Here is a 9,155-nt window from a genome sequence, read left to right as displayed (position 1 = left end):
TTGGGCGTACTGTGAAATGCCTTCACCCCAACCCTCCCCGAAGTGCCCGGGAGGATGGAGGGGTTGAAAGATATATATCCCTCTTCTGCCTTTCTCCTCCACCCCCTTTCCCGTTCCCAATATTAAGATATTTCTCCTGCGAGGAGCTAGTATGAACCAGTCGAGGTGGTGTCATTTGAATTGTTGGGGGGGAAGGACGAGTTTTAAGCAAGCTGTTTAATGTACCTTTTCCGTCTTTATCCCTCTCGCTTTTAAAGTCGATCCAGAGGCTACTAAAGTCACCTCTTTTAATGGAACAATATTAAGTGGCGTTTGAAAAGTTAATGAGAAAGGCTCAGCTATGCTTTTATCTGTCATAAATTAATAACGCAAAAGTGAAGAATTAGAGAATAGATTGGTTAAATTTTAATGCAGAGCCCTCCTTCAAAGTTTCCAGGTAAAGTGCTCAGGAGTTGATGCTGCTGCTGGGCTCGTTTTCCTCTCCTGTCCGGGCAGAGGATTTGGCTTTCCCAGTTAGTTATCACATGGAAATACATGGGGTTTTTAAAATCTATTTTTCACCCTTTTATTGGAATTGCCCCTTCTCGCCCTTAGGCTCGTGATATATCGAGATTAAGCTGGAAAACGGCTGGAACGGGGACAGACATCCAGGCTGGACCAGTGGCCTGGGAGGTCACTTGAGAGGAGAGCTGAGGAGAGCTGGCAGCCCCTGCTGTACCTCTGCCAGCCTATGAGCACATCCTTTAGCAGAACATATATATTTCTTGTTAATGAGATTTTTTTTTCCCCCCATCCCTTCAACAGTTAGTGGCCCGTATATTGAAAAGCGATTCATGGTCCGCCAGTAATAAATATTGGAAGGATGTACTTCCAGCCTGTATCCTGTTCTATGCTCTGCCTGCCCCTCGGCCCGCGGTCGAGATAAAGGGAGATCCAGGGGATAAAAGTGGCCATGAAGTTGTGGGTTTTTTTTTTTCCCCTCGAATTTTAAATTTAAAAATCCCCCCACGAACATGAAACTGTTCCCCTTCGTGGGGAAACGGGACCCTTCCCATTTCAGCTTGGGGATATGGGGGTTGTGTTTAAATCCACGCTGTTGGAGCGGGAGGAAGGTTTGGGCTGAGCAGGAGTTTTTGTCTCCCTCTTCTTTTCCCCACCTTCGGATGGCTCAAGGTGACGGCTGCTGGAAATGTCACTTGAGCTGATGCTGCCCTGAGCTGGCCTGGGCGAGGAGGGCTTTTAGGGACAGAGGTGGCAGTGGGTCTGACAGAAGAAAGGAAAAACAAAAAAAAAAGAATCCACGCGAAGAAGGAGGCAGCGGCCGTGCAGCCGGCCCGGAGGCTGCAGCTCCACAAAGTGATTTCCACACGGACCCTCCACACGGGTGGGAGCTGGAGCCGCTCTGGGAGAGGGAACCCGGTGCCGAGGGGAGCAGGTCGGCGGGACAGAGCCCCGGGACAGCCACGGGGAGCAGCTTTCCCCTCTGCGCCAAGGCACGGGCCATGACAGACCCCCGGCCCCTCGCTCCCATCCCTTTGGCTTCAGGAATCACGCGGGGATTTCAGCTTTTTTCCCTTTCTCAGCTGCTGGTCCCCCAAACGGCTCTTAGAGGAGGAGAGCCGCTCTGATCTGTGTACGCGTGGGGAAAATTTCCTCCTTGCCGAGGAATTCGCTGCTGATGGTCAAGAGGAAAGCAACAGACACCCACCTCCAGACCCCCCTTCCCATTTCGTTTTCCTGCCAGCCCCGCAAGCCAGGCAGGAGCGGCAGCCCCGGGGCGCCGCAACCCCCGAGCTGACGCTTTATTCTTTTTAAGGCACAGGGTGCAGCCTGATTGCTTCAAACCCCACTTTTCCACGGGCCTAATGCTGACCTCCCCCTCGCCATGCCCTTGCAAGAAATCCGTGTACCGCAGGTGTAACTCTGACTTGCAAATGGCTTTATCTCTTGTGTATCTTATTTGTATATAGTAACGTTAATGAGTAACTCTTGTGGCGCTTGTGGAAGGAGGTAAACAGCGAGCAATCTCTGTGGATTATCCTGTCTATTACTCACCTGGCGCCTGTCTTGATATCCTCAATGGTTTTATGGCTGATGCAGGCGACCCGGCGCTGGGTGGGGGTGGCCGGCGGCGGGGGGGCTCCGGCGAGGCGCCGGCGCCACCTCTCGGGCAGCCCGAGCAGCCTGAGCAGCGCCCGAGACCCCCGAGGGGACCCACGGCCCGTGGGAGGGGGCAGCGACCGCAGCGAGGGGGAACTCGGGGCGTGCCGGGGGGAGCCCGCACCCCACACCCCGCACCCCGCGACCCCCGGCCGGGCAGCGCGGCGCAGCTCCCGCCGGCTCCGCTCGGAACCGAGCGGCGTTTCACCCACGGGAGATTCAGCCCCGAGTCCAAAGTCTCTGGGAAAGCGGGGCCGCGGCCGCCCCGCGGGGATGGAGGGGAAGGAGCGGGATCGCTCCCCGCAGCGGCAGCGCCCCGGGGGCAGCGCGACACCGACACCGCGGCGGGCCCGGCACCCGCCGCCGCCGGCGCGCTCGGCCCACGCTCCGCTATTAGTTAATTATTGATTGATTACAAGTGAAAATTTATGACCCTCTCTACCCCCCGCCCCCCCGCAGCCTCCCGGTCCCTCGCACGCACACACGCTCCTGCCCTCTGCAAATACTCCGGGGGAGGCGGGAGGCGTGTTGTTGTTTTTGGCCTTGACAGCTTCCAGGAATATGAAATATTTAAGCCCTTCGGTCGATCTCCCGTACCCTGGACGTCCTTTTTTTTTTTTTTTTTTTTTTTTTCTGTTTTTTTTTTTTCCTTCCCCCCTTTCATGTCCCGGCTCGGAGGCTCCCGCGGCCGAGCCCCCTCCCCGCAAACAGCCGGCGTGCGGGCTCGGAGCACGCCAGGCCTCGCAGATCAAAGGGATCTCTCCGGCCTCTGCACAGGGGAAGAGGAAAAAAAAAAAAAAAAAAAAAGACGAAGAAAAAAAAAGTTTGATTTCTTTAACGATTGTTCGTAAAAATCTTGGAAGCAGGGACCATCCCGCCTCCTCCCTCGCCTCGGGCTGCAGGATTGCACCGGGAAACGATTTTGGGAAGGCAGAAAAAGAGTTTGGGAGAAGGGAAGAGAAAAGAAAAGGGGGGGAAAAATTAAAACCACAGAGGAGTTGCTTGAAATTTAGCAGCCGTGCGTCTGCAGGAGTGCACACGGGAGTGCACACTGCAGCAGCGCCGTCCCGGGTGGGAGCCCAGCCGCAGTCCCCGGTGGGCAGCGGGGTCGGGGCCACTCTCGGACGAGCTCTTCCCAAAACGGGGGAACCCCGAGCCCCCGGGAGCGGGCCTGGCTGTGCGGGGGGCACTGCCCAGCTCCTGCCGGGCCGAGGGGCGCTGCCAGAGGGCGGCCCCGGCCAGGGCTGAGGGACGGACGGACGGACGGACGGACGGACGGACGGACGGACGGAGGAGGGCTGGCTGACGGACGGAGCGGCTGTTTGCCGTCTCGGGAGGGTAAACAGGCCGATGAGGCGATCGCCTCCAGGCGCTGGCGCTTGGCAGCGTGCGGGGACCGCCCTGCTGCCCCCCCGGTCCCTGTCACCCGGGCCGGGAGCGACAGGCGGCCGGGCGGATCCGCGCTGCAGGCGCCGGGACGGCGGGGTCGGAATCATCTGATGGGGGAAACGGGGCGGGAGAAACCTCCTGTCCCTCCTTCGGCACCTCCTCGTAGAGAAACCCCCGTCCACCCCGAGCCCTCATCCTGTCCCCACGGTACACACAGTCCCGGGGGAGTGAAGAGACACCCAGCAGCACATCCCAGCCCGGGCATCTGGGGACCCGCACCGCGATGTCACCCTGACCCCCCGCGCAACCCTCTCCCCTTGCACCTGAAGTTTTCTGGTTACGGGTGGGGAAAAAAAAGCCAGCGGTTCCCAGAGAGGCAGCCCCGGAGGGTGATGCCTCGGGGTTTTTCTTGTTGGCATTTTTGGTTTGGTGTTTTGATTTTTTTTTTTTTTCTCCAGCCAACCTCAAACTTCCCACGTGCTTCTCCCCAAACCCCGCATTATTAGGGAACAATTAAGGCGTGTAAAAACACGGCGAGGCGAAGCCCTTGAGCTGGAAGTGGCCGTCCAAGGCGCTGTTTGAGCTCCCGGTCCCATCCTCTCGCCCCGACGCGGGGGCTGCTGCGGGCACGGTGAGCCCCGAGGCCGGGCCGGGGCTCCGGAGCTTCTGCGGGGCTCCGGGGCTGTGCTATCCTTATCTGCCACCCTCCTTCGTGGAAGCTCGACCCGCAGCCGCCTCGCAGACACCACCTTTGGGCTTTCCCTTTTCTAATCCATCTTTTATTTCTTTCTCTGGTTTCTTGCTTTTTATCACCTGATTATTCTAGAATAAATGCTTAATAGTTATTATACTTCTAAAGGCTCTCAGCCGAAACAGAGTACGACCTTTAGCTCAGGTAACCGCGGCCATAATTCCTGCTGAATTTCACCTTGGTCTCACCAAACGAAGCTTTCCCTCACTCTCCCACCACATAAAAACCTTCCCAGAGAAGGCATTGAAATAAAAACCAAACCATCACCGAGCGGGCTGGGTTGTGCGGAGCCGACCGGACCCCACGGACACCCCGACCCCCTCCCCTCCCGGGGCAGCTCCCCTTGCCTCCGGCTTCTCTCCTTTCCGAGGTCCTTTCAAGCTTTATTTCCTTTCGAGCCGCCCGAGAGCCACTCACAAAACAAAGTTATCAAGGAAATAAACTCGAGAGCAAAAGCCAGTGGTGCTTTTCCCCCCTGGACCAGCGGCTCCGGGGAAAGGGGGAGCCGGCCGAGCATGGGGCCGCGGGGTCCGGCTTGGAGCATCCCACGGGCTGGGCTGACGGCTCGGTAAAACCAGGAGGTGTTCTTGGGGCAGGGAGGGAGCTGGAGGGATTTCCCCAAGCTTTCGTGGAGTCCCGATTTAGGTGCCTCTGCAGCAAAGGGGTCCCCGGCACGGCGCTGCCCCACCGCGCTCCCTCGGGGATGTGTCACCGCGATCTCCCGGCAGGATTCTGTCCCTTCTGCCCGACACTGCTCCTAGGCGCTCTCGCGTTTCTTTCCCACAGGTTTCTCGAAAATGCATTTCGCCAGCTTTGCCCCGCTGTCCATTCCTGGCCTTCCCCGCGGATTTTCGAGGGGCGCTTTTTTTATTCCTCCGTTCTCCCGAGTCCTTTTTCAGCCAGTTTTCATTTCTCCATTCTCCGATCTAAAAAGCAAGCAGAAAAAAACCCTCAAACATAAATACAATTATAAAGCAGCTCAGGAGGCTCCCCCGCTTCCCTTGCTGGAGCGGGTGGGGGTAGGGGCTACCCCTAGGAAAAGTGAAAAGCTCGTTTTAATGGGCGGTCATTGCTAAATCTCACCTTAGGGCCAAAACGACTCGCGACCCATTGCCCTCCTTACGATGTATTTATTTGTCTCGGTGGCACCAGCCGTCAGTCATTAGGGGGGGGGGTGAACCCGAGAGCCGCCCCACGCTGGTGGCGGTGGTCCTGTGGCTTTTTTGGTTTGTTTTAAATACGCTTTTCCAGCAGGAGCCCTTCCAGAAGAGGAGGAATAACCTGTCCCGGGAGGGCTCCTTGGCGAAACACGGGGGGAACACGCGTGGGAGCGCAGCGAGCGACGACCTGTCCGAAAATGGTTCGGCCCGAGCAAGCGGGGTTTGCTTCGCACCCCGAGGGCTTCGCTCCCGGGAAAAGCGGCGCTTGGGCCGGCAGGGACATTAATTCATGGATGACAACGTTTTCCAGTAGTAACAATAACGGAGGGGCAAACCAGTCCAGAAGCCCGAGTTCGGCAGCCGCCCGAGCCCTCGGGCAGCCCGGCGAGCGCCGCCGACCCCGGGACCGGGAGCGCAGCCGGGCGGCAGCTCCGGACACACGCCCGGAGCTCCAGAGCCGCTCTGTAGCTGGATGACACTTTATGCACAGTTTTCTCTGCATGTGATTTTCAGAAAGCAGTTTTATATACATTTCATGTATTTATATAGCTCAAACACATGTGCGTATGTGTGTGTCATTATGTAAAGTTAACGTAAAGAAATGTGGCTGTGAGTGCATTTTTTTTTCGCTCCACACAAGACGGGTGCGGTGTGGGACGCCGGGCACGGTGCGACCTGTCCCCGCTCCCGCACGCATCCCGTCCGGCCCCGGCTTTCCCAGGTTTAGTCCCGCCTGGCCGAGCGCAGCTCGAACCGGAGGATTTGGGATCTATGGCTCGATTCGTTTAGCGATACTTTCGCTATTGCGTGTTTTGGGTAAGGCTGAGCAGTCCTAGGTTCCCTCGCCACCCCCGGGACAGCTTAGGGGTCCCGTTCGAGGAAAGGGAAATGGGTGTGAGTCTCCCCGGTACTCGTGTTCACAGCCCTTCCACAGGCGGCTCTGCTTTGTTCCCTCTGCCAAATATTTACCCAGGGGTAGGGACGAGAGAGAAACGATAATTTCATCCTCCCTTTACCCCCAGCTCGCCATCTCGCGGCTCCAAACTTCTGCTCTCAGGAGGCTGCAGGGACCGGGCGGGAACGCTCGGCCTGGCCGGCTCCGGGCACAGAGGGGGGAAGAGAGGGATGGAGAAAGGGATGGATGGAGAAAGGGATGGATGGACTGGGGACGAGGTCGGGATGGGGAGGGGAAGCTCCATCTTCGTGCCACAGCTCATTTCGACCTGAAATGGGGAAATCACGACATGAGGGAATGATGAAACCAGCAGGACCTGGCTGGCCGGTGCCAGCAGGAGGAGAACGGGGCGCTGCTGCTGCCGGGGTGTCCCCGCCGCCGCTCCCGGGAGCGGGGCCGCGCTCCGCCGCGCCTCAGCCGCTCCTGCAGCGCCACCCGGTGGGAGCGGCCCGGCAGCACCGGCACCGGGGCCGGGGGCGCCGGGGAGCCCCGGGAGCGCGGGCGTGAGGGTGAACAGGAGCGAGCAGCGGCAGCCAGAGGGAAAATATCCGAACTGAAAGTGCTCCTTCTTCAGAGGCACCCCTGGAAATGCTGGCAGCCCCTCCCTCTGCTCACCTTTGATGGGCAGCAGCGCAGAGCTGCCTCCAGCACGGACAGGAGGGCTCCTGGGGAGCTCCACACACCCCGAAGGAGAACCTTTGTGCTGGGCATTCAGAGGTGTTGGAATCTGTGGGTATTGATGATTCCGAGACTGTAGAAAGTCTCTGTCTGTCAGCCCCGCTGCCAAAGAAGAAGTCACAATTAGTCTGTGCTGGTTTCAAGGTTGTTTATTCTGTTTATCTCTAACATGTTCTGCTGCCCTGCCGCAGCTCTGTCCTGCAGGGCAGCGTGTGGGGCTCTGCCCTCAGTGGGATGTTACAAACATTAAATACCACAAACTACCTGTGCTGGATTTACAATAACGTGCCAATATCTGTCACCTACGTTGGACAGTGTGTCCCCAGCCTGAACCAACAGAAAAATGCCAACACCACAGTGAAACATGGAGGGAGTGAAGAAGGAGAAAAAGGACAAGACACACCCAATTTCCTCCATCTTGTCCCCTTTGGACCCCTTATCTAGAACCCTAAAATTTTACTTTTGCACCCGTGCCACACTTAATTATTACTGATATCAAACACTCAGAGCTGGTAATTGATCCTGTAAGATTGAAAACTCTTTTCCATGGACAGAGATCACAGACAGTGTCTCTGGGGGCTCTGTCCAGGGGGGTTCCTGACCCCTGCCAGGGTCCCAGGCCCTCTAGGGCAGCCAGAGGGAAGCCCTGGATTCCCACCCAGAGGGAAGCAGCTTCGGGCCTGGCATTTTTGCAGGAAACCCCCCAGAGTTTCCCAGGTGTGTGTGTGAGTGTAGCTGCGCTCTGAGAGCAGCGCAGGGCTTTCACAAAGGGAACTGCCGCCCTCCTGGCCATGCCATGGGCTGCTTTGGGCAGCAGAGGCCTCCTGCCTTTGTCTCCTTGGGTTTCTGATGCCCTCCCTCACATATCCACAGCTACTGAACTGTTTTGCTCTGTGGTTTTGTCTTTGCTCACTGCCTGCTCACTCACAGACAGGTCCCAGTGCCAGCAAGCACAAAATCTATGTGTTTCTGTTTTGTTTCATAGCTTTATTTATACTCCTCCAGCTTGCCTTACACTTTTACTATTTCTTACACACAACTATCTTTCATAAGCACTTTGTCTTATTTTATCCTTGTCTTAGATCTTATTTCTGCCTCCTGCCTCATTAGAAAACCATTCTGCACCAGAAACAGCCATTTCACACGACACACTTCACTCTGGGCCAGAGATTAACTGGCTTTGGTGACACCGAGGGGCACAAAGACATGACAACAAGGATGCAAAAGCAAGGAAGACATGCATCAAACTTCAGGGTAAACAATGGGGATGATATTGATTGCCTTTTAATGTGCAGTGGGTGCACAATGGGGAAGAAAACCTTCCAAGAGAGAAAAAAAAAAAAAAAAAAAAAGACACTCGTCCTGCCTGAGAATCTTGGAGCAGACAGTAAAACTTTGGGATTACCTCAGAGGGGACCTTATCCCAGGGCTTCTGTGGGGAAGTGGTTTTCCAGGTCTAGCAGAGCTTCCAAATAAAGTGCTGTCCTACTTTCTGGCTGTGTCTAAAGAGTGATGAGAAATGCCCATTGTCTCTGCCCAGGCTGCTGCGTGCTCTCATTAGGGCTCTGAATTGTGTGTGTGCATGTCGGCGTCGGGGCTGTTTGGGAGGCAGGGACGGGCAGGGATTTGGTGGGAGGTAATTCCCGGGTTCCAGCAGGCTGAGACATTTCTGAAGGAGTTTTAAACTCCTGGAGGCTCGGTGCTTGCAGGGGTGGTGAGATGGGACAATGGTGGTGGGTAGGATGGTGTTCCTGCATCACAAGTGTTTAACGGAGCTCTGTGAGCAGAGCTCTGGGCAATCCCCCTGCAAGGGCAGAGCCCTCCCTGGGAGCAACAGGATTCATTGGAGGGGTATCCAAGTAACCCCATTTTGCTCCTTGGGTGTCGGGTTCTGATCCGAACTGACAGGGGTTAGGAGACCTGGGAAATGGCCTTCCCTGCCTGCCCTAAATGAGTTACCTCGAGTCCAAATCACTTCATACTCAGCGAGGACGGTGTAACAAGGAAAAGTGTCAGGAAACATGAAGGCACAGCTGTTCTTTCCACTTGGGTAGCTGCGATC

General features: G+C 56.5%; 1 long non-coding RNA gene across 1 annotated transcript; it reads left to right on the top strand.

Moving 5' to 3' along the window:
• The first annotated feature begins 2,955 nt into the window (after positions 1-2,955).
• Positions 2,956-6,015, top strand: LOC140685142 (uncharacterized). Its single transcript, XR_012058397.1, has 2 exons — positions 2,956-3,498; positions 5,555-6,015. It is a non-coding gene; the product is annotated as an uncharacterized lncRNA (long non-coding RNA).
• The last annotated feature ends 3,140 nt before the right edge of the window (positions 6,016-9,155 follow it).

The sequence above is a fragment of the Taeniopygia guttata genome, chromosome 15 (genome assembly GCF_048771995.1).
Source record: "Taeniopygia guttata chromosome 15, bTaeGut7.mat, whole genome shotgun sequence".
Classification (NCBI taxonomy): Eukaryota; Metazoa; Chordata; class Aves; order Passeriformes; family Estrildidae; genus Taeniopygia; species Taeniopygia guttata.
Note: the sequence above shows the minus strand (reverse complement) of the source record. Positions and strands in the feature narration are given on the sequence as shown.